The sequence below is a fragment of the Zalophus californianus genome, chromosome 6 (genome assembly GCF_009762305.2).
Source record: "Zalophus californianus isolate mZalCal1 chromosome 6, mZalCal1.pri.v2, whole genome shotgun sequence".
NCBI classification, from domain to species: Eukaryota; Metazoa; Chordata; class Mammalia; order Carnivora; family Otariidae; genus Zalophus; species Zalophus californianus.
In genome coordinates, this window is record NC_045600.1 from 21,074,770 (window position 1) to 21,097,972 (window position 23,203).

At 44.7% G+C, this 23,203-nt stretch overlaps 1 long non-coding RNA gene across 4 annotated transcripts; it reads right to left on the reverse strand.

The window, feature by feature from the left end:
* Nucleotides 1-5,786: 5,786 nt before the first annotated feature.
* Nucleotides 5,787-23,200, reverse strand: LOC113910512. Of its 4 annotated transcripts, none has more exons than XR_003516074.2 (5): nt 22,461-23,077; nt 13,353-13,532; nt 12,646-12,831; nt 9,637-9,820; nt 5,787-6,039 (listed from the first exon to the last, which is right to left on the reverse strand). It is a non-coding gene; the product is annotated as an uncharacterized LOC113910512 (long non-coding RNA). The 4 variants fall into 4 exon arrangements; XR_003516075.2 differs by lacking the exon at nt 5,787-6,039 and adding an exon at nt 6,051-6,163; XR_003516076.2 differs by lacking the exon at nt 5,787-6,039 and adding an exon at nt 23,136-23,200 and having other exon boundaries at nt 8,937-9,820; nt 22,461-22,583.
* Nucleotides 23,201-23,203: the final 3 nt, after the last annotated feature.

The following is a 23,203-nucleotide window of genomic DNA, read 5'->3' on the forward strand; positions in this document are numbered from 1 at the left end:
GAGTCAGAGTCCCCTGCTCCCCCACCCCCACCCCCACCCCACCCCCTCTCTGTTCTTCCCCGTTGCCACACAGGGAGGAGAAATCCCTGCTAGAAAACGGCTCTCAGGGGAGGGAGAGCAAGCAGGTGCTTTCACAGGCCGTGGAGGCTCCACAGAGGGGTGGCTGTGCTCCAGACATAGGGGAGGAGGACGCCACACTGAAGGCAGCCCCATGAAGGGACAGAGCTCTTTGCAAATGGGAAAGCGGGAAAAAGAGTCCGGAAGCCACCGCGCAGCCGGCGTCCTCTGCCTAGCACCGCTTCTCCGAGGGTGGACGTAAGTTGTGTTGGGTTATAATGTAGATGCCCTAAGTCCCTTCTGCTGTTGTTTAATTGCTATTCTATGGCTCTCATAGCTAATCATTTAAAATCGGAATCTTTTCCTCGGAGAATTAAGACTCTGTAGTTACCACAAGATCCACGAGAGGGCACCAAAGGGCTACACCTGAGCAAAGGGGGCGGAGGAAAAACAGGTCTTTTCTGGGGATGGGGGAAATGTGAGGGGCCTATCCTCCCCGGCTTCCCCCAACAAAATCCTTATAACCGCTAGAAGCACCGCAGAACCTTAATAACTGCACCTGACCAGCGCTGTGAGGTGTGAAATGCTCACAGAGCTTTTTCGCTTGTCACTGACACAAGGCATGCGTCCCCTAAAAATATTTTAGTCACTGTGGCAGGTTCACTGGTGGCTCCCAAAAGACATTTTCATGTCGTAACTCAGGCACCTGTGTATGTGGCCTTTTTCTGGAAAAAGTTAAGGATCTCCAGATGAGATATTCTGGATTATCAGGGCAGGCCCTAAATCCCATGACAGGTCCTTCTGAGAGAAAGACAGGAGACTTGACACTGACAGAAAAGGGGAAGACAGAGGAGAGAGTCCATGTGAGGAGGAGACAGAGATTGCAGTGACGCAGACATGAGCCAGCAAGTGCCCGAAGTCACCAGAAGCTAGAAGAGGCCAAGGAACAATATCCCTTCCCCCCACCCCCCCACCCCCGCCAACCCAGAGCCTTGCGGGGAGCCTAGCCCTGCTGACACCTTGGTTTTCTACCTCCCGGCTCCAGAACGGTCAGACGATAAATTTCTGCTGTTTTAAGCCACCACGTTTGTGGTGACTTGTTACAACAGCCCAAAGAAACAAATGCAGTCACCCCACACCATGTATTCTCAATAGGGTCCCCAAAGGGGGAAAATTTTTGTTGTTGGGGGAGGGAGTATGTGAAAAAGTCTTAGATATTACGATGGGTTGTCCCCCTCCACAGATACACAGATACACAGTGGATGTGTGGCATTAAGATTTTATTCATGGGGAGCTGGGAAGAAGACGATTAGGAGCAAAATAATCTTAAAAAAGCTCCACTGGGGAATGGTAGTTTTTGAAAAGTTGAGAATCACTGCCCTACCCCTATGCTGCCCATACATCAGTACTACTTTTACTTGTTAGGATAACATCTGAAAAAATTAAGATATAACAAAAACAAAAGGAAAGTAAAAAAACTAGAACCGATGTGGCATTTTGCACTCTTCCCTCTTTTCTAGCCCCGTAAGCACACATAACATGCGTATTGGACACAATATATAACACTGAAAAATCAAGCTCACTGCCTTTAAGAGAGACACACAGTCCAGAAAGGGGACAGACCAGGCCACACTTTCAACCCAGTGGGTGAGGGGGTGATGGAGATGTGGCCCCGCCCCTCCTGGCTGGGGGAGGGGGGATGATGGACGTGTGGCCCCACCCCTCCTGGCTGAGTGGGCGGTGAAGGGTGTGTGGCCCCGCCCCTCCTGGCTGAGTGGGTGGTGAAGGGTGTGTGGCCCCGCCCTTCCTGGTTGAGTGGGTGGTGATGGACGTGTGGCCCTGCCCCTCCTGGGTGGTGGAGGGAGGTGGTAGCTGGGAGGACTTCCTGAAAGAAGGGCTGGGGTGTAGAGGACAAGTTGGAGTCAGCCAAGAAAAGGGGAAGCAGGGGCTGGAGGTGGAAGAAACACGCCCATCTGAAAACAGACGCTTCCTCTGTGCTCTGATTCCCCACCTCTACCCTCTCACTCCTAGTATTACCATGTTGGCTAAGATCTTCCAATCCTAATTTAGCATCTCCACGTCTTCTCTGTTCCCCTCCCCTTCAGTCTCCCCCTTATACCAGACTAATCTTCCTCAAACAGTTTGCAAGAGACACGCATTTCCTCTGCTCAAGAACCCTCCATAGCTCACCATTACAGGCTAAAGCCCTCCCCAAGCCTGCTGCCAGAATCCCAACAACCTGGCCCTTCTTACTCTACCGGTCTCCTATCTAACCAATCCTGTGTTTTTACAGATACTGTCACCCCAGAGGTAAAAACATTATCACATTGACACTATTTCTTTGGCTCCAGCTCACCCTCTGTGAGAACCCTGGACCCATCTCAAATTCCTTCCACTTAGTTATTGAGAGTCTCCAAGCAGACTCAGACATGGTCTTGGGATCTCCTGCTGACTCCAGTAATGTCTCTTGTCTTCTTCGGTGGGTGATATTTCTTTTGTATGGTGTGGGCCCCTGCCCCAAAGTGCACGGAGTTACTCCCCATGGAGAATGTGTCCCTCAGCCCCATTCCATTCGTTGGCTCCAAAGAAGCATCACCATGTGCTCTGCCCTGAAGAGAGACATTCATAAAGCAGCACCTCCGGATTTATAGCTGCCCCTCAGACTCTCTCAGGAAGCTGGCACACAGGGACAGACTAAGGTCCAGACCCCAGGCTGTACCCCAGGCTGTACTCATCCATCTCTAGTCCACTGTCCCTGGGACGTATCATTATGCTTTGACCGCTCTCAGTGAGTTCTTTCCCGTGAAGATCCTGAGACAAAGCTGGATCCTCAGCAAATACAGCTTGGATTCTCAAACGGAGCGCTGAGTGTGCTCCTTCACCCCCACCCACAGTCATCTTTCCACCCTCCAGATTCACTGTGTTTATCATCTGGGCCTCTATTTGGCATCATCAATGCAGTCTCCTTGCCCCCCTTGTGCTGTTTTGTTTTTTAAAACACTGAGGCAACAGAAGACAGAGGCTGTCTGACAGCAACCCCACGCATCGTCCTGTCTACCCTGCTGTTGGATACAAGGACGTGGGAAGCAAAGACCTGCTCCCAGAGGTCCATCTGTATGCTGCCCCCCGAAGCCTCCTTGTCCTCCGTCTTCCAGTCTTATTCCTTCCACACCCACGAGAAGCTGAGACCGAAGCAGGCACTTGTTGTGGGTGTGAAACAATCTCAATCTAAAATAGAACGGGAAGAAACAAAATGGAAAATCTCATTCATGTGCCCTCAGGAAGACCAAACTTAAGAACTAAGAGACAGATTTCCCAGAAGGGCCTGATTCACAGAAAAGTGATAATGTTGGAATTTTCTTGGATGAAAAGTTGATCAGAGATTGTCTCATATCAACGCGGGGAAGCTTTACCAGAGGCATGAGCGGGAGATGACTAGATTGGGTTGGTCCCACAAAGGGGGCTGACTTGAGCTTTGTTTGTGCCACTGGACTAGTTTTGTCTGCTCGGGAAGCTTTCAAAGATGGTCTCCATTTTTTTTTTAAATTTTAACGGACTTTAACTGATGTCTCCCCTCTTTCCATTCCCTGCCCACACACACAGCTGCCTGCAGCTTGCTACAGTTCGTTTGTTCCGAATTGCAGTTCCTCCGCTATCCTCAAATAAACTCATATTTTTAAGCTTACCTCAGTTTACCTCTTTGTGCTCAGAAAGTGTCTCTCAGTACAGTTAACTCAGAATGGGCAGGGAGAATGTTGACCACATAAGATGATCTCATTTTCCCAATAAGAATCTCCAGAGCCTCTCACTGTTAGCTTGCATTTCTTTTGCGTGCAGATGACCATCTCCGAGTACTGGGAGTCATGTAATTCTTTCTCTGTGGACCATTCATCATGTCGTTTGCTCGCTTTTCCAACTGGGATTATGGATCCTTACTGATTTTTTATGAGTTTTCTATATATTAAGGAAATTAATCTCTTGCCATAAAATGAATCACAGTCTTTCCCCCACTTTGATATTTGTTGACTGTGGCCGTGGTGGTTTTGGTCATCACGCTTTTGGTTGTGGAGTCAAATGTATCAATTTTTTCCTTTATGGCTTCGGGAACTTGAGTGATTATTAGAAAACTTTTTTCTTTTTTTTTTTAAGATTGTATTTATTTATTTGACAGAGAGAGAGAGCGCAAGAGAGCACAAGCAGGGGGAGGGGTAGAGGGAGAGGGAGAAGCAGGCTCCCCACTGAGCAGGGAGCCCGATGAGGGGCTCGATCCCAGGATCCCCAGATCATGACCTGAGCCAAAGGCAGATATTTAACTGCTTGAGCCACTCAGGGGCCCCACGTTTTTTTCTTTTTAAATGTGTGTTTCCAACAACAAAGAAAGGATGTCTCAGAAAATATGAACACTGATTACAACTAGATCGAGACCCCTAGGCTCCCCGGGTAGGCTAATCATGGACACGGATCAAACTAATATTCTTTAAATGTTTGCTCAGGGGGTGGCTCAGATGGTTAAATGTCTGCCTTCGGCTCAGGTCATGATCTCCAGGTCCCGGGATGGGGCCCCATGTTGGGCTCCCTGCTCAGCAGGGAACCTGCTTCTCCCTCTCCTTCTGCCTTTCCCCCTGCTTGGGCTCTCTCACGCTGTCTCTCTCAAATGAATAAATAAAATCTTTAAAATAAATAAATAAATAAATATTTGTTCAAAATCATTTAGAGAACAGGGTGGAAGGTGGAGAAGACAGAGGTGGGAGGCAGCTCCGCCTCCCCCCACCGTCCTGAGCTGTCCAGCTCACCCTGAATGTGCATAATTCATGCAGGAAACATGCTCTACGTCAAAGGGACCCTCTTCCCTGGAAGGCAGCTGGTGGCCACCAGGACTCCCAGAGCAGGTGCCCTGGGTGGGTGAGGGGTCCTGCCCCTCCCTCCAGATGCTCCCTGAGGCAGCCCTTCCAGTCCCAGGGTGAGCCCTCCCTGAGAGGAATTCTTGGAAACACAGCATTTGTCTGGTTGGTTGCATTTTATGGGTGGGTTTTAGCATCTAGGTGACATTTTCTTTCCCCTTGTGACTTGAGGGATCCGCCCCACTGGCCAGCCCTCCAACCTGGCTGTGCTCCTGATGAACGAAAATAGACGCAGGTCAGAAGCAGGAAGCCGATTCAGCCCCAGGAAGGCTGGGCAAGGGGTGGCAATCGTTTGTGAGGAGGAAAACAAGTCTGACAGACTGAGAAAGGAAACAGCTGGGTGTGGTGAGGGAAATGGCTCCCTCACCTCTGTGTGTGCCCCAGAAAGGGGATCCAAGGGAACAAGGAGGCTCACCTATGTGTGAGCCCCATATGTCTTCAGGGGAGAAATGCTCTCCTGTGTTAACCAGATCTGAACTGGAGAAGGACCCACAATAGTTTTTTTTTAGTTGTGATTTTTTTTTTCCAATTTCAGCTTTGTTGACGTATAATTGCCATATACAATTCTAAGATATTTAAAGTGTACATGGTGGTGGTTTGATATTCATATTCGTTGGGAATGGATTCCCCACCTAGTTAATTAATACATCCATCACCTCACAAATGGATCTCTCTCTCTTTTTGTGCACGAGAACATTTAAGTTCTACTCTCTTAGCAAATTCATTCCCCCTTCATGCCTCTTTTCCTCAAAGAATGTCAAAGGGAGGTTAAGGGTTATCCTAAACTGTTATTGGTGCCAAATGAGTAAATCAGCAGTGAGGAATAAACAGACTTTGACTGAGTGACAACATTTGTGAGGACTTCTTAAAATCTAGATAATCTAAAATCAAGAGAAAACTATGTTAACATTTCAAATGTTTGAATAAGTCAAGAAAGAGGCAAGGTTGTCACTGGAAAGCTGTGTTCATTCATCCATCCCATGTCCTGGGCCACACACTGAGGGCAGAGTCGAAGGGAGGCTCCCAGGGTCCTTGTGCTCCGAGGAGGATGCGCCTGGTCCAGATGCCAGCAGCCTGGGGACTAAAATCAGACAGTCACCCTCATCCTCCTGCCACTGGCATCCCATCTTTGCTCCAACATCAACGTGCTCCGTTCCAGAAGATGTGCCATGCCAGGTGTAAGCCAGTCGTGGCAATGCCATGTCCTGTTGACAGCAGGGACTGAGACAGTATTAGTGTTTCTCCACTTTGTTTCATGGCCAGTATCCTAAGGAACCATTGTAGATGTGTTCTTCCCCTAATCACCTGCCTCCACCCTCATAAAATTTTAATACCACACATATACTGAATATGTGTTTGTGTACACCATGCATATCTGTGCTTTATAAATAGAGGAAGATTTCTTTGCTCCTGCCAAGAACACACTAACACCCCTTTAGGGGTGATATGGTCCCTGTTGAGAATGTATGGTGTAATGGGATTGCAGCACTACTGCTAACAGCAGATGAGAAATCATGTGAATGTCCATCAGTAAGAACTGGTTGGTCAAATTATGCCACACCCAAGGAATATGATACTATGTAACCACAAAAAAATTAGGAGCCCTTCTGCATATTAATATGTCAAGATCTCCAAAATATATTAAGTGAAAAATGCAAGGAGCAGAATGTTTACAAAATGGTGCTATTCTCGTAAAAATGGAGAGGAAGAATGCATATGCGTGTGTGTGTACCTCAGTTACCACAAGAGAAAAATATATGTGCTCCTAGTGACATTGGTGAGCTTAGAGGAAAAAAACTGAGTGATGACAGGACAGAGATGGGAGATAAATTTTGGACTGTATACCCCGAACCATGTGATTATGTTGCCTATACAAACATTCCATTAAAAGCAAAAACAAACAAACAAACAAACAAAAAAACCGGGGGCGCCTAGGTGGTTCCATTGGTTAAGCATCAGACCCTTGGTTTCCACTCAGGTCATGATCTCATGGGTCCTGGGATGGAGCCCCATGTCAGCTGGCACTGGGCAGGGAGTCAGCCTGAGATTTCTCTCCTTCTGCCCCTCCTCCAACTCGCGCTCCCATGCACATGCGCACACACTCTCCCTCCCTCTCAAATAAATAAATCTTTTTTAAAAAAGCAAAAAATCTGAATGTAACAGCATTTACACTTTTTCATACATCTTCTTTAAAAAGTGCTAGCAAAACTAGTAGTGTCCCCCTTTTACATCACCAATGGAAGGATCATTGTCGCAGTAGTTGGATTTAAGGACCTGCTAGAACCGCAGGTGGCTTTTGTCCCCATTTTCTGTGTCGACAACACAGGAGTCGGATGTTATCACCAGGGGTTTTCCATAACACCTCCCCAACTGGAAGAAAACTCTGTGACGAGCTCGAAAATGGAGCTTCCTGGACTTCCCATTTTCATCTCTCTGCTCAAGCACGCAGGTAACTCCCACATGGCCAGATGTGAATCCCCACTGTGGTTTTATACAATGACTTCACACTTGCCACAGTAACTTCTGTTCTTGAGCAAAGAGTCCCTGCCTGGTTTGGTAAATATCCTGCAGCCAAAACTTCCACCAACATTCTTGCCTTCAATGATTCATTTCCTAGGCATGGAATATCATAAGACAGTGAGGAGCTCTTTACATGTGCAGTGTGCTGGATCCTTCCTCCTTCTGCCATTAAGGTTGCCACCCATTTGGATGAAGCCTCATTAAGCTCTTTTCTAAATTTACTCATCAGGTTGCCATCAACAGGTATTGAGTGAGTGTTAAGTATGGATTCATGCATTCAGTGCTGATTCCACTCTTGATAAAACCCATGGCTTAGTCCAAAAGTCACTACTAGGGCATTTTGTTGATGATTAACTTGTATAAAATCATGAGCAAAACTCAAAAAACCATGGAGGTCACTGACATTCTTTTCATAGGTTGTGGAATCACTATGAATATGGTAGCTTGTCCACAGTCAAAAGCGGTGACATAATTGTGTTGGTATTGTTGTCATATCACCTTGAATTTGTCAATACTCGATTTTTTTAAAGATTTAAAAAGATTTTTTTAGAGAGAGCACAGGGTGGAGGTTGGAGGCAGATGGAGAGAGAGAGAGAGACTCCAGCAGACTCCCTGCTGAGCGAGGAGCCCAATCTGAGGCTTGATCCCACGACCCTGAGATCATGACCTGAGTTGGAATTAAGAGTCAGACGCTTAACCGACTGAGCTACCCAGGCGCCCCAGTATTTGATTTTTTAGTGCTTGCATATATGGTCTTCAAAAATAACTCAGTTCTGCTACCTTAGCTTTGGTGGAAGGACCCAGATCTTTCTATAGTCAATGTATCCTTGCTAAGAGTGGGGACACAGTCTGAGGATCTGTGGATGGAGGTCAGAATGTAGCCCCTCCTGTTGTGGTGTTGGGGTTAGTGAGGGGTTGTGATGGGTCAGGAGCATGGAGCTGGTAGGGAGGGAGAAGTCATAAGGGGTAGGACCCATAGGGTTAGCGGGGCAGCTGACCTCAGTAGGTCTCTCTTGGATGATGGAGGACCTAATTCCCCATGTCAGCCTGCTGCAATGATAGTTAATAATTAAAGGGGGTACAATTGTGGCTCTAGCACCAGAAGCCTGAACTTCTAGTCTTCCAGCTTCAATAGGCACCAGTCTGAAGCCAATCCACTTTCTTCACAAAGGGTTTCTCTTTGTCCTCACCTAACAGCTCTTGCTGGTGTCCAAAACCCTTGGGGGTTACCAAATTGTAGTATAACATTTTAAAAGACAATTCTTATCAATTTAGTTGTTAGTTGTCATTTTGATCTCTGGAGGAAAATAACTGGTTGTACATTTGACAACTAGAAGGCTCCCATTCCTTTGATCCTTATGAGAACTTGTTCAAATTTCCAAATGGAAGCAGAATTAAATGGAAATGTAATACATTATATTTTAGATTTATTCTGGAAATAATGAAAAGGGAATTTTTCATTAGGCTGGGGGTGGGGGAGGAAGGTCTCAGAATCATACTAGAAAAAGCTGAAACATTAGAGAGACTAAAGGTCTAGCTAATTGAAATTGTTAGCCCAGCTGTTGAAGATGAAGCATTAGCCCTGTCACTCTATAAAGAGCCAAATCTCTAGGCCAACCCCTCAGCCCGAAGCAGGGTACTGACTGACAGCCTCACTAGGGCTGTGTGGTTTGAGGGGGAAAGAAAAGGATTTAGGGCGGGCAGAATCAATAGATTCCATTACAAACGCCATATTTATTTTGTGCTCTTAACCCATTTTTTTCCCCAGGCAATCAATAATATTCATTCAAGTGCCCAGAATGTCCAGAGCCTTAAATTAAGGGTTCCAAGTCTTTCTCCCTTGAGGAGTTGACACCCTAGCCAGAGAATAGACACACTAACACACCCACTAGTAAACTTAGAAACTGAGATATGACCAAGTACAATCATATACACTTTAAAAATTTTTTAAAAAAGAAGATATCCAAAACAGAACCTGAAACTATTCAGTTTGTGACCGTCCCTCTGACAGTCTGAGACAAAAAATCTACATCAATGATTCCCATCTTTTCCCAGTAGAAGGAATCCATTTTTTTATTCCAATAACCTTTAAGTAATAGTTGTCATATTTTTGTATATTCAGTTCGTGAACTAGGAAGGCCCACAGACGCCAATTTACCAGTGCCTTGCAGTAACTCTGACTTCCACCAGGAGGCGTCAGCACACGTTTTTAACTACGAGTCTACAGAACGGCACAGTATTTAGATTGATGAGGTGACTTCTCGTAATTCTCTTAATTTGTTGCTAGGTCTCTCTTCACCATTAATGTAAGAATGGATTTTGAACAACTGTCGTGGAGATATCTGTGGGATTAAAAAAAAAAGCATAGGCTCTGAAATCTAAAGATATGATTCTGGTTCCTCCTCTGTGTTTGTGGCTCTGTGATCTACACAAATTATCAACCTCGAGTTGAAACAATGGACATCCTAATAACCCATGCCCTGTCTTCTTCATAGGGTTGTTTTGAAGAGACAACGTATTTAACCTGAACTATTATTCAGCTTAATCCTCTGCAAAAATCTCACCCCTCAGTTAACAATAATGAATGTTAAGTGCCCCTTCAGGGACAAGTACATTGTAGATGCTACACAATTGTTCATTTCCTGCCCCCTTAATATTTCCCCAGTCAAATAAAAGATCTAGATCTGCACTGTCCAGTACAGTAGTCATTTGCCCCATGAGACTGCTGAACACTTGAAATGTGGCTAGTTTCAGGTGAGGTGTGCTGTCAAGGGTAAAACTCACACCAATTTTCAAAGATTTAGCATGAAAAATGTAAAATATTTTATTAATAATTCTCACTCGATTATATGTTGGGATAATACTTTTGATATATCAGATTAAATAAAATATATTACTAAAATGAATGTGGTTACTGAAAATCTTAAATGATGTCTGTGACTCACATTATATTTTCTGTGGTCTTGACCATGCAGGTTTTCAACTTTGTCCTGCTATGAGGTTCCATGTTTCAAACATAAACACTCTGAGATGGGAAAAGAAGTTTCAGGGGAAGCTTGAGATTTAGCTATTCTGCTCCTTGGAAACTCTCCTTCAGAAACACACTCATGAGTACCTGTACAGTGCAGCACTATAGTACAGTTTATAGTATTGTGTATAGTTTGAAGAAAATACTGGAAACAGCTTAAATGTTCAACAATTGGGGACTGATAACTAAACAATGGTACATTCTTATATTGGACATATACAACTATTAAAAAGGCAAGACATTTTCCATAAGAACCACCTGAAATGTACCTAAAATTAATACAATGTTATATGTCAATTACATCTCAACTTCTAAAAATTAAAAAAAAATAAGTAATCTTTATACCCGACATGGGGCTCAAACTCATGACCCTGAGATCAAGAGTTCTATGCTCTTCCAACTGAGCCCGCCAGGTGCCCCTAAAAATTAAAAAAAAAAAAGAACTACCTAAGACACTTATTAAAAATACAAATCCCTAAAAATTTCTCAGGCCTCCCTCTGAGAAATTCTGACTCAGCGGGTCTGGGGTGAGACTGTGTGTTTAAAAAGTGCCCCCAGGAGATTCTGATTCCCAGACAAGTTTGAGACACACTAAAATAATGTGTGTGTGTGTGTGTGTATGTGTGTGTGTGTATGTATGGAAAAGATATCAAAGATAGTGTTTGGGAAAATGTTACATGGTGACTTTTGTTTATAACACAGTAATTACGTGTCTGTGTACATATACATATTTATGCATAGCAAAAGGTTTGGATGGCTATGAGCCCCACCGAAACTTGTGGTTGCCTCTGGGAAGCGTGAGGGGAAGAGGAGACATCCTTTCCGTTTTCTCTTGGGTACTCCAACGTTTGTTTGTTTATACGTCATTGAAAGGGAGGAGAAGGTGTGATTTCATCAGTTCCCCAGTGCTGGGGAGGGAGGCGCGGGCGAGGCTGCCCCGCCGCGCTCACAGTCTGGCCACCTTGGGTCCCCTGGTGCGGGTGCGGCCAGGTCCTCCGCCGCAGCTCCAGCCTCGCCAGGGGCTCCTCTCCCTCCCCTGCCCGGCCGCGCGGGGGAGCCCGAAGCCGCCCTGAATTCAGGACTGGGGAAAAGGGCTTTCGGGATCGCAGCTTGGCCAGAGGCAGAGCCAGGGCGGTGAGGTCACCAGCACAGCTGCGAACTATTTCAAGGAAACAGGTGGCCGTTCTGGCCTCGTCCTAGGCTGGGAGTTTGCTGAGACAGGCCATTGCAAGGGCGACCTCAGAGCCCAGCCTTAGAGCCTCCGTGTCTGGGAAAGGGGAGCGCAGGGTGATCCCCGAGCCTCAGGAGCCTGCAGAAAGTACTCCCTGCCCCTCAGCGAAGGGCGGTCTGGTGGGCCCCGGAGGCCACCAGCCGTTGAGCAGTCACCGGGGAGTTTCGGCAGTCCTACGCAGAGCTGTACCCTATCATATTGGAATGTCTAGGATGGGGCCTAGACATCAGCATTTTGAAAGCTCCCAGGTGATCCCAATGTGCGGCCAAGGTGGGAGACCACTGGGGTAAGACCAGTGGGTACTTCAGTTAAAGCCCCTGGATCTGTAGCATCCCCTGGAAGCCTGTTAGAGATGCAGAGTCTCATGCCCTATCCTGGACCTAGTAATTCAGAACTTGCATTTCCACTGGCCCCCAGGTCCCAGGAGATCCTGGGCTCTTTAGGATTTGGTGGGGCCAGGAGATAACACACAGGCTCTGGGGGCTTGTAAAATGTGTGGAATTCTAGCAAAGCTTTTGACTCCTGTGTGCTCCTCAGGGGTCCCTCTCAGAGCCTCATTCTCCTCGCTGATAGAATGAAGATAATGAACACTCCTTTCAGAGTGTTGTGATGATTAAATTTGACAACACCTGTAAAGTGCCTGGTCCTCCGCACTCAGGAAATATGAGCTCCTCTTTAGAATTGTTTTTGAGGGGCACCTGGGTGGCTCAGTCGTTAAGCGTCTGCCTTCGGCTCAGGTCATGATCCTCCTGGGATCGAGCCCCGCATCGGACTCCCCGCTCTGCGGGAAGCCTGCTTCTCCCTCTCCTACTCCCCCTGCTTGTGTTCCCTCTCTCACTCTCTGTCAAATAAATAAATAAAATCTTAAAAAAAAAAAAAAAGAATTGCTTTTGATCCTGAGACAGAACCTGTTCAGTTGGCCAGTCTGGTATGAGCATGTGCCGGCCAGGCTTGTCGTCCAGCCGTCCCCCATCCCACCAGCACTGGGAATGTCTTTTCTCTCCAGGGACTGAGACCAGAAAGTCTGTGGCTCAATCCAAACAGTCGGAGTCCAGAGTTGTTTTTCCTGTTGAAATCATGTGATTGCTCCATCACTGGGAAAAGAAAAACAATAAAAGGGAGTAGGTTCTTGTCATTGCCATGGAAGCTTTTCTGAGCCAGCTGGAGAGGAGAAGGGCTTGGGTAAGGGGTTTGCCAAATCTCCGCCTGCCTGGGCTTCTTGATTGCAGATTAGCCCCAGATTGAGTGTCTGAGAAGCCGCCCCGCCCCGGACGATGTGCAGAACGATATGCTGAGAAGGACAAGTTGTGTACAAGATTAAGCAATGCTGTGCTTTTAAGGGTCATGTAGCTTCAGCCAATAACGGTGCTCTTTTGTTTTGTTTTAAAGCACCATTCATTCACTTAACAGTTCATTAAGCATTTTCTATGTGCCAGGCACTGCACTAACTCATTTCATCATTGAAGTTCCCCCTTGAGGCTGGTATTGCCCTTATTCTATTGGTAAGAAAATAGGCTCAGACGTTTGGTTCGAAGGCCCACCAGCCACTGAATGACAGAATTGGGATTCAGATGAAAACTCTCCTGGACCTACCGCCCACTCTGGTTCACATTACCTGACTGTTGCAGCCATGCAAGCTGGAGCTCTTTCTCGTTAAAGATGGGATGGTTTGTTATTCTTCGCGTGTTTTCCCCCTGGGGTTTAGAGGCACCATCTCCTGAAGGCCTCCGCCTGTCCTTTCATCCTCTGACAGGAAGCGTGTCAGTTCCACGATGAATCACAATTCTGCATTCGCCTACAAAATACAAGAGTTTAAAATGATGCACCTTACTCTCTTTCAGCTTTCCATTTAAGAAATATTTATCAGGAATGTCAGGAAATACATAGATGACTAAAAAAGGAGACATCAGTCCCGTTTGAGAGATGGGAGCAGGAGAGAATGAGCTCTGGCCCCGGGGGGAGTGGAGAATATGTACTGGTTTTATGGGCCAAAAGGAGGGATTTCAGGCAAAGGGACAGCATAGGCAATGGCACGTAGACATGGGATGTATCTCTGTGCTATTCTTTTTTTCCGGTTGCTAAAATCCAGGCCCCTTGAAATAAAAGCCAATTGGGATTTTTAAGAACAAACTTTATTTTGAATTTTAAATGAATTCAAAATTATAATATTAATAGTACTGAATAATTTCTGGGGTTTTTTTTAGAGAAGGGGCAAGTAAGGGGAGATGCGGAGGGGGAAGGAGACAGAGAATCTTAAGCAGGCTCCTCACCCAGCGTGAGCCCCATATGGGGCTCCATCTCATGACCCTGAGATCATGACGTGAGCTGAAATCAAGAGTCAGATGCGCCACCCAGGCACCCCAGTATTGAATAATTTCTAATACCATGTGCCACCCACCATCCTAAACACTTAATGTACCTTAACTTACCCCTCTCAAGGACCCATTTTACAGGTGAAGAAATTGAGACACAGAGAGGCTAAGCAATTTGCCAAGGGTCTTACAACTATTACATGACTGAGCCAGGATTCAAACCCAAGCCTCTTGGCTCTCAATCTGTGCTCCCACCCATCTCTCAAATGCCAGATACCCTAACATATCGGTGCAGCCTCTGTCAAACTCATTTTTTTTTAAAGATTTTATTTTAGAGAGAGAGAGAGAGTATGCACTTGCAAGTGGGGGGAAGGGCAGGGGGCGAGAATCTCAAGCAGGCTTCATGCTGAGCACGGAGACGACCCTAAGATCATGACCTGAGTCAAATCCAAGAGGTGGACATTTAACTGAGAGTCACCCAGGCGCCCCTCTGTCAATCTCATTTTGAAAATTCTTTCTTGTAATTTACTTCTAGTGCAGAGCAGGGCTGTATCCCAGGAGATGTGTAGCTCTGCTACAAATATCTGTGTAGTAAAATAAGAATAATAGCTAATATTTATCAAGTATCTACTATATGTCAGAAACAGTGCTAAGTTCTTTACAAGCATCTCCTCATTCAACGCTCACCCAAATCCTCCAACGTAGGTATATTGTTATCCCCACTTTATAAAATGGAACCAGGGCTCAGAAACCAAACTAGCATCCCACAGCTGGGAGGAGGCAGAGCTGGGGGTCAATCCCAGGTTGTCTAAAATTACAGGTTTCCCTCCCAAAAATATTCCCATGGTGCCTCTTTATCTTGGGGGGTCATTTCGTTTCCTCCTTCTTAGTTTTCTTATATTTCAAGTAAAACTAATAAAAATAATATCTGTGTGCAGTTGTATATATCACAAAGGATTCTCAGGGGTTCAATCTCATCTGACTCTCACAGCAACCTTATCAAGGTAGAAAACACCTCTTCCAGCCAGGTCTTCTCTTGAACGCCACTTATCTAATCACTGCATTCCTAGAATGCTATCTCTCTCAGTGTTGACCACACCCCTGCTGCACACACTACCCCTAGTGGGGAGGAGAGGATGGATGAGAAGAGCACAAGGAACATCCACCCCTCATCTACATGGCTGAAGACTGACCAGGGAGGGCAAGATGTCACTGCATCGGTCAGAGGCAAGAGAGGACCCCAATCAGAAGGGCCTGCTGGCATTGTGGAGCTGGAAATCCCTGGGACGGATTCACCACCCCTGAAAACCTGGTGGGGAACCCATGGAAAGGATGGGGTAACTGTCCTGGGTGACAGCACAGAGTGAAGACTGCCTGCCCCCACCCCAGCTGCCCTCAGGTAGACCAGAAGCAGCACTGCAGTTGGAATATGGCCAGTCAAGACCAATGCATGGGCCTACACATGAAGTTTAAGCCAACATTTGGCAGAGAACTGTCAGTAACCCAGACCCCTAAATTCATCCTGTGTATGATGTGAGAGTCACCCCAAATCAGCATGCCAGCACCATTCTGGCAGCCCAATCTTGGGCAGTCCTGCAAAGGAAGAAACACAGAGGCCAGTGAGGCAATCTGTGTTCCAGGTCACTCTCCTAGATGGAGGAGCCAGCCATGGGCTACTAAAGAGATCCCATAGGTATGAATCTAAGAGCTTTTCAGGGCCTCTCATCAATTCCATGTGCAGAATAGAGGGTCCAAGAGTGCCCAAAACAAGAAATGTAATGAGGGAAGAGGTACATTTGGATATTTGCCTAGGCTCAAGATACCCCACCTAGATAGCACGTTAGCCCTAGCCAGTCTCCAGAACAAATAGGAAAATTGTGGGGAAAGCCAGTGCCCCATTTACCTGTCTAAGGGTGATACTGCGAGCAATACAAGTACTTTTCACAGTTATGGAAAAGTCCTAGACTGCACTAGTTTTGCGAGCCTCTCTTGTAGCTAGGGATGGCCATGCGGCTCAGTTCTAGCCAATGGGATATAAAGGGAAGTTTACCAGATGGAGAGGAAGGGGTGTTTGAGAAAGATTTTCCTCCCTGATAAAGGAAAACTTCTCTCCCAGCTCAGTCCACTTTCTTCCTTTCTTGTATATGCTTTTCTGAAGATGAGCTACCTGGAGTTGTGGCAACCATCTTGCATTCATAAGACAAGCAGCCTAAGATAAAGCCAAAAAGCCAAGGGTGGAACAACAGAAAGAGCCTAGGTCCTTTAGATGTCATGGAACATCGTACCTCGGGGCTGCCAGCATTCAGACTGTTCATGTCAGATAATTACATGTCTTTACTGCTTGAACCATTATAACTGGTTATTCTGATACTTGCAGCTGGAAAGCATTCCTAACTTAAATATAGGCTATAAGCATCCAACTCAAGAGTGGGCTAGACGCTAATGCCCAACATGCCAAGATTGAAAGAGTCTCTTTTGAAAAGGAGCTTCCAGCCTAGAAATGAGATAAATATGCAAACAGATATGACCCCATGATGCCTAGTAACATTCGAAAGGGTGCATAGGTCCAATCAATTACCTAAGAGAATTCAATCTTATTTGGCCAAGTATGATCGCAGATGGACATTCATGGATGGTGGAAAACATTCCTTTATGGACCTGCCTCTCATTCACAGAGATTCAATGACAGATAGGATCCTACAGTCCCTTCTCTCCCAGACCTCCCTTCTTTCTCTGAATCTCCCCTCTGTGTGTTCCTCAGTCTTTTCTGCTGCATATCTAGGTACCATCTCCCCCTTGGTGGTTGCTGTTTATGGGGTGCATTTCTAGTTCCATCCTGGTTGGGCAGCAGAAGAGAGTTCTTGCAGTTGGCAGTTTTTTAAAGTTCTTCTTAGGATTCAACGTGGTTAAAAAAAATTCTTCATAGTGGAAGAGCTGAAACTTAAAAGCCCTTTTTTCACTCAATATCGACTTTACTTAGGGCATAGTGTCAATAGGTTGTTATGTTCTAAGTTTCCCTTCCCATCAGGTGGTAAATGGAATAATCAAAACAGGCAAAGAGGACAGAACACCATTTCTCACACAAAAATGTCTAGATGACAAAGATACTTGTTGGAAATTGGGTCCAGTGTTACAAGATGCAGGAAGGCATAAAAGAAGGGGCATCTTTGTTGGCTTGGAAGAGACAGGGAAGGCTTCACAAAAGAGTAGCATTTGTGTTGGGACTTCAAGGATGATTAGGAATGTATTAGGATACTTGGTTATAAATAACAAACTCAACTAAAAATAGTTTAGGAAAAAGACTGAATTGTAAAGATATTGGGTCTCTTTCACAACATAAAAGGAAAAGGTGAATGACCTGAAAGAAGGAGGGGCAAGGAAATAGCTGGTCTGCGGCACAAATGGAGTGGAGAATCCCTTTCTGCTTTGTTTGCCTGTTTCTCTCTGCATCTTAGAGAAAGAGTGATGCCAATTTTTTGCTCTTTATAGGAAATTCTCAGGAACTCTGGCTGGCTCACCTTCATTCAGTGGACTACCTGTAGACCAACCAGCTGTGATAAGAGGTGTGGAGTCATGTGAGAACTTGTCGGTGCCTGCCAGAGACACATGGGTGAGGCAGTGGATGAAGATCCCCCAGAAAAAAAAGAGGCAGGTGTTTTGGAAGGAATCCTGTTGTGGTTTGGAGCTGATATGTCTTGCTGTGTGCACGTGTGTGTATGTCTGTGTATCTGTAGGGTACTAGGCAGATAAATAGAAATGAGCACAGAAGGGAAATGAAAGATGATAAGATGGGTGTAGCTGGGGAACAGCATGCCATTTTAAAAATTTAAAAAAAAAAGAAGAACTACCTGACACTTATTAAAAATACAAATCCCTAAAAACTTCTCAGGCCTCCCTCTGAGAAATTCTGACTCAGCGGGTCTGGGGTGAGACTGTATGTCTCATGTAGAAAGCATGCCATGTAGAGGGAATAGCACAGAGACATGAGAGTCTATGGTGCACTCTGAGAACTACAAATAGTTCTGTATTGGTGGAATAAAGTTAAAGAGGATAAGAGTTGAAGGTGGAGAAGTAAGCTAAGCCTGATCCAGGAGGATCTTGTAGCCCATGGTAAGGAACTAAGATTTCTTCCCTTAGGTAATGAAGAGCTATTGAAGGATTTTGAATAGGGGAGAGAAATAATCACATTGAGTTGGATCATTGATACCTATGAGAGGGATGGATCAGAGCAGTGTTTACAAATATGTGGTACCCAGCGTGAGCAGACTTTATTTGGTGCAGAAGCTGGTTGTAAGTGGAATGGAAAAGGGATATTAAATTTCATTAGCTCATGTAGTGAGAGAGTTATTCTTTTTGCAATTCTCTTTCAGTCTGTTTGATTTAGCCAAGGAGAAATGATCACTTTGTTGCTGATGTCTTTAATACCTCTCTAAGTCTTGATAATCTTTCTCTTTATGAAAGAAAGAGCAGGGCCTCAAACTCAGAACTTTGGCAGCCAACTAAGCTAAGATTAGATAATGTGGTTTTACTTTCATTGTACTATTTTTGTGGTTAACATTCTATTTATGGCAAGTGATACTTGTTTTTCACGGATGATAATGAGATAAAAATTCCTTTTCAATGAAGCTGAGCTAGAGGAGAGCCAATGTAAAGAAACAAGTACATGATAGTGCAGATGATACATGGATATGGAAAGACTGGTGACAGTGAGACACAAATGACTGAGATTTGGGATACACTGGAAAAGAAGAAAATAAGATTAAACACAAGAGACCGGCAAGAAGGATATTGCAATAGTAGAGGAAGAGAGATTTTGAATTCCTTGAGATCAGAGAGCCTTATATTTATTTTGTTTTGCACTCAGGAATCAGCCTTGAGGGCAGCAAGAATGACCGTCCAGTTAGTACCCTTGTCAGCAATGCAAAACACTGTCACAGATGTTGAGCTGGATCTTGATGTTAATTCATTCTTTCAAACATTGGTCCTCAAAACTTCCAATATACTACCTCAAATGCAATTTTGGAAGGTGGGCAGTATAAATGAATTACATTTTTAAAAATGTTTTAAAAAAACTTACTCATCCTTCAAGTTCCTTTAGTTTAAATGTCAGCTCCTCTGAGAAACCTTCCCTGATTTCTCTGTGTACACCCAGTTGCTCCTTGCCCTCTGCTTTCAGTGAAACTTCCTACACATTTAGGCCAAACTTTGCAGAATAATTTCTTTGTGTGCCTCCTCATTAGGCTCTAAACTTCCCAGTGACCCTATCTTTCTTTTTATCCACAGCTCCTAGGACTGTTCTGGCATAAAAATAAGCAGAGCTCAATAAACATTTGTGCAACAAATGAATCTTGCTGTGGGGACACCACATTAAGGAAGAACACTTAGAAAGTCATTACATTCTATTGATTTCAAATTCAGTGAAAGTTCAAAGAAGAGAAAGATCAACATGAACTCGAAGGTGTATTGAAGGAGTTAAGGATGTTACAAGGCTTGGCTTGGAAACAGGAAATCTAAATATTCTTCAATATCACTTCAGCATCCTAATAGCAATATTTCCCACTCAATAGTGTGTGTGTGTGTGTGTGTGTGTGTGTGTGTGTGTGTGTGTGTGTGTGTGTGTGTGTGTGTGTGTGTGTGTATGGGGGATACTGGAGGAAAGGGAGTAAGGAGCCAGGTCCTTGTGAGGGATTTCTCTTGTCTCTTCTCCCTGCCTGCCTTCTTGAGACCAGCCCTTTGGAATTTGGCTGACGTTGTCTACAATCCCTCTTCCCAGAATTCCACAGAGTGCGTGGTCCATAAATATTTGTGGAATGGAAGCACCTTGCCATAAAAACAAAACCAAATGCTGTATTATTGACTGAAGTTCATTAAGAGTTCATAGAAGGGAGAAGGGTGGGAGCAGTGAGATCTTACTGAAGGATTTCTAGTGGATACAGGTTGGAGTCGGGCTATGGAACATAAAGACATTGACTCTCCCACTCCGATACCCTCCAGTATTTTTCCGTATGGTCAGTTAAGATGACTTCAGTCCTCTAAACCAGCAAAAGCTATACTTAGAGGAGAGTAGCCAATAGCCAGATGTGGCTATTTAAATTTAAATGCAATTAAAATTCAGTTCTTCAGTGGTACTAACCACATTTCACGTGTCCAATAGCCACATATGCTAGTGGCTTCCAAACTGGATAGCTCAGCTAAAGAACATTTCCATTAGCATAGAATGTTTGATTGGACAATGTGGATCTATGGAGTAAATCCCCTCTCGGTTGCTGAAGGTGGGAGCACGGAGGTGAAACAAGCCAACTTTTAACTGTGTTTTATAGGCCTTTCTGTTCTTCTACACTTCACACTGTTGGTTACTAACACTTCAGGATTTAACTAACATTTTCTTCATTGATGGTTTCCAAACTCTCTGAATGCCTGCTGTGTACACGTTTTGTTTTGCTTTTTACAACTCAGTGGTTTTTAGTATATTCACAAAGTTTTGCACCCATAACCACTATTTAATTCCAGAACATTTTCATCAACCCAAAAGGAAACCCCATATCCACTCAGCAGTCACTCTCCATTTCTCCTTCCCCTGACCCCTTGGCAACCACAAATCTGCTTTCAGTCTATATAGATTTTGCTTATTCTGGATATTTCATGTAAATGGAAACATACAACATGTGGCCTTTTGTTTCTGGCTTCTTTCACTTAGCATATTTCCCAGGTTCATCCATTTTGTAGCATATATCAGTCTCCATTCCTTTTTATGGTTGAATAATATTCCATTGTATGGATGTACCACATTTTGTTCACCTATTCATCAGCTAGTGGATATTTGGGTTGTTTCAATTTTATAGCTATTATAAATAATGTTGCTAAGAATATTCACGTACAAGTTTGTGCATGGGCATATGTTTTAAATTCTCTTGAGTATGTACCAAGGAGTAGAATTACTGGGCCTCTGTTAAACTCTTTGAGAACCACCAAACCATTTTCTAAATTAGCTGCATCATTTCATCTTGTGTAGATTTCAGACCTTATTCTTCTCTTTACCTGACAGTGCCTAACATATAGAAACTACCTATTCACTATTAGACTGGGCAGATGATCACTTTGACTCACATCAAATATCCAGCCAGCCTGGCACTGGAGGATGCCCTGTTGAATGGCATAGGGGTGTGGCCCCAGTCTCCTTAATGCCACTCTATTACCGGTAAGGAATTTAGGCAATCAGTTCAAGTTTGTTGAGTACTCACTCCTGAGTTCCATGTACTAGGCCGGGCATTGGAAATGAGTTGGAATATTGTTGCTTTGTACTGGAACGAGAATATGACAGGGACAAGGGGATCACTACCTTTGCCTGGGAGAGTTAGTGAAAGCCTCACCGAGGACAGGACATTTTCATGGATTCTTGAGTGCTAAATAGGAGTCACCACAGAAATGTGATGCAGGAGGAACAACTAAGCAAACATTTTGTGAGATGAGATAGGGGACAGACAGAGTCATAAACAGTTCCTGCCCACAAGAAGATTCCAGGGTAGACATAGTGGAATCCAGATTCTTCTTTCACTTCTCATCCTTCAGAAGGCTGAGTTTAGTGTGATGCAACCAGGGCTATTGATTTAAGAAATTATCTTGGGTCAACATAGTTCTCCACCTAAAGTAGCCTTTCTTCTTTGGAGTGATAGTGTGACCAATCCAAATGGAACTTCTGCTTTGGCAAAAGCCACAGCTATGAAAGTGAGCAACTGGAATGATGGGCTGATGTCTCCATGTGCTTCTGAAGCTTGGAGAGGGATGCTGGTATAAGAACCTTCCTCACACAGTCTATTTTGCTCTGGTGTTCCTATCAGGTGAGGCTCCACCCAGGCCAGTCCATCTTTTCAATATAGAGTGAACTGATCGCTCATCCATTGAAATAAACTGGGAAAACTGAGCTAATTTAATTCTAGGGTCCTGGGCTCCTCAAAGTAAATGATGTTAAGCTTACTCTAGGGTAAAAATCAAGCTGTGCAGAGTCAGTCAAGCTGGTTTTCACTCCCGTCTTTCTCTACCAACCCAAATTTCTCCCTCTAGAGTTCTGTCAACATAGGAGAATAGAACTAGAGGAAATACTTGTAGGAAAATGGTTACATATTTGTTTTCAAGGTATTAGTGCAACCAAAGTCAAAGATGCTAAAATATAAACTGTGCTACTTTTTTCTACTCACTGTTACCTGGATGCTTAGAGGGGGCTCCTTTTATGAGTGGTAAAACAAAGTTCTGGCAGAACCCTGAATTTATGTGGTTCTTCTTATTCTTTAGAAAGGCCCAGTTCAGGTGAGACAAAATGTTGGGAGGGCTAAAGAACTATGGGAGAAGAAATGGAAGATAGGAACAATTTTAATTCGCTATGCTCTTTCTCCGTTCTAACTTGTGCCTCTTACCTGCAGTGTGGAATGACTGCTGGTGTGTCTTCCAGATGAAAATCTCTTACACTCCAGGCTGATGTCATTTGGTCACACGTTTCACAGGACATGTGGACATCTTTAGGTCAGCTGTTTATTGTGCTTATGTATTAATATATGCAAAGCACTTAGAAAAGTGCCCGGCAAACAATATGTGCCATAGAAAAGTTAGGGTTATTATTATTATAATTATTATTATTATTACCATTACCATTATCATTTAACCTTATCTCCCTAGCTAAGTATTAAGGTCCTTGTAAATGAAGATCTATCTCACCATCTTTCTCGCTCTTACTAAATTGTTAACGCGATTAGGACCTCGCACAAGTCGCTTCCCTTTTGCGAACTCTGGTTGGACCACACAGAAATAGATTGTGCGTCAAGTCCAACCTAAGTCCACAAACACAATTTGGCGCCCACTGTTTACAAGCCACTGTCCTGTGTCCTACGCCTTTTTTTTTTTCAGTAAAAAGTATAAAAATGAACACGAAGTCAAAACCCCATGTAGGAGTGAGGCCGGAGAAGCAAGGATCTCCACCGTCCAGCCTTGGTGTGGGGTGTGGGACAGACTCCAAGGCGATCCCCACTCCCCGCCACCCCCACGCTACTTGCGCTACTTTCCGCTCCAGCCCGTGCCTCCACAACCGGCCTCACTCGGCGCAGAGGGGCAGGATCCCGGTTTCGTGTCTGGATCTCGGTCCGGAGGTGCAGCGGGGACGCGA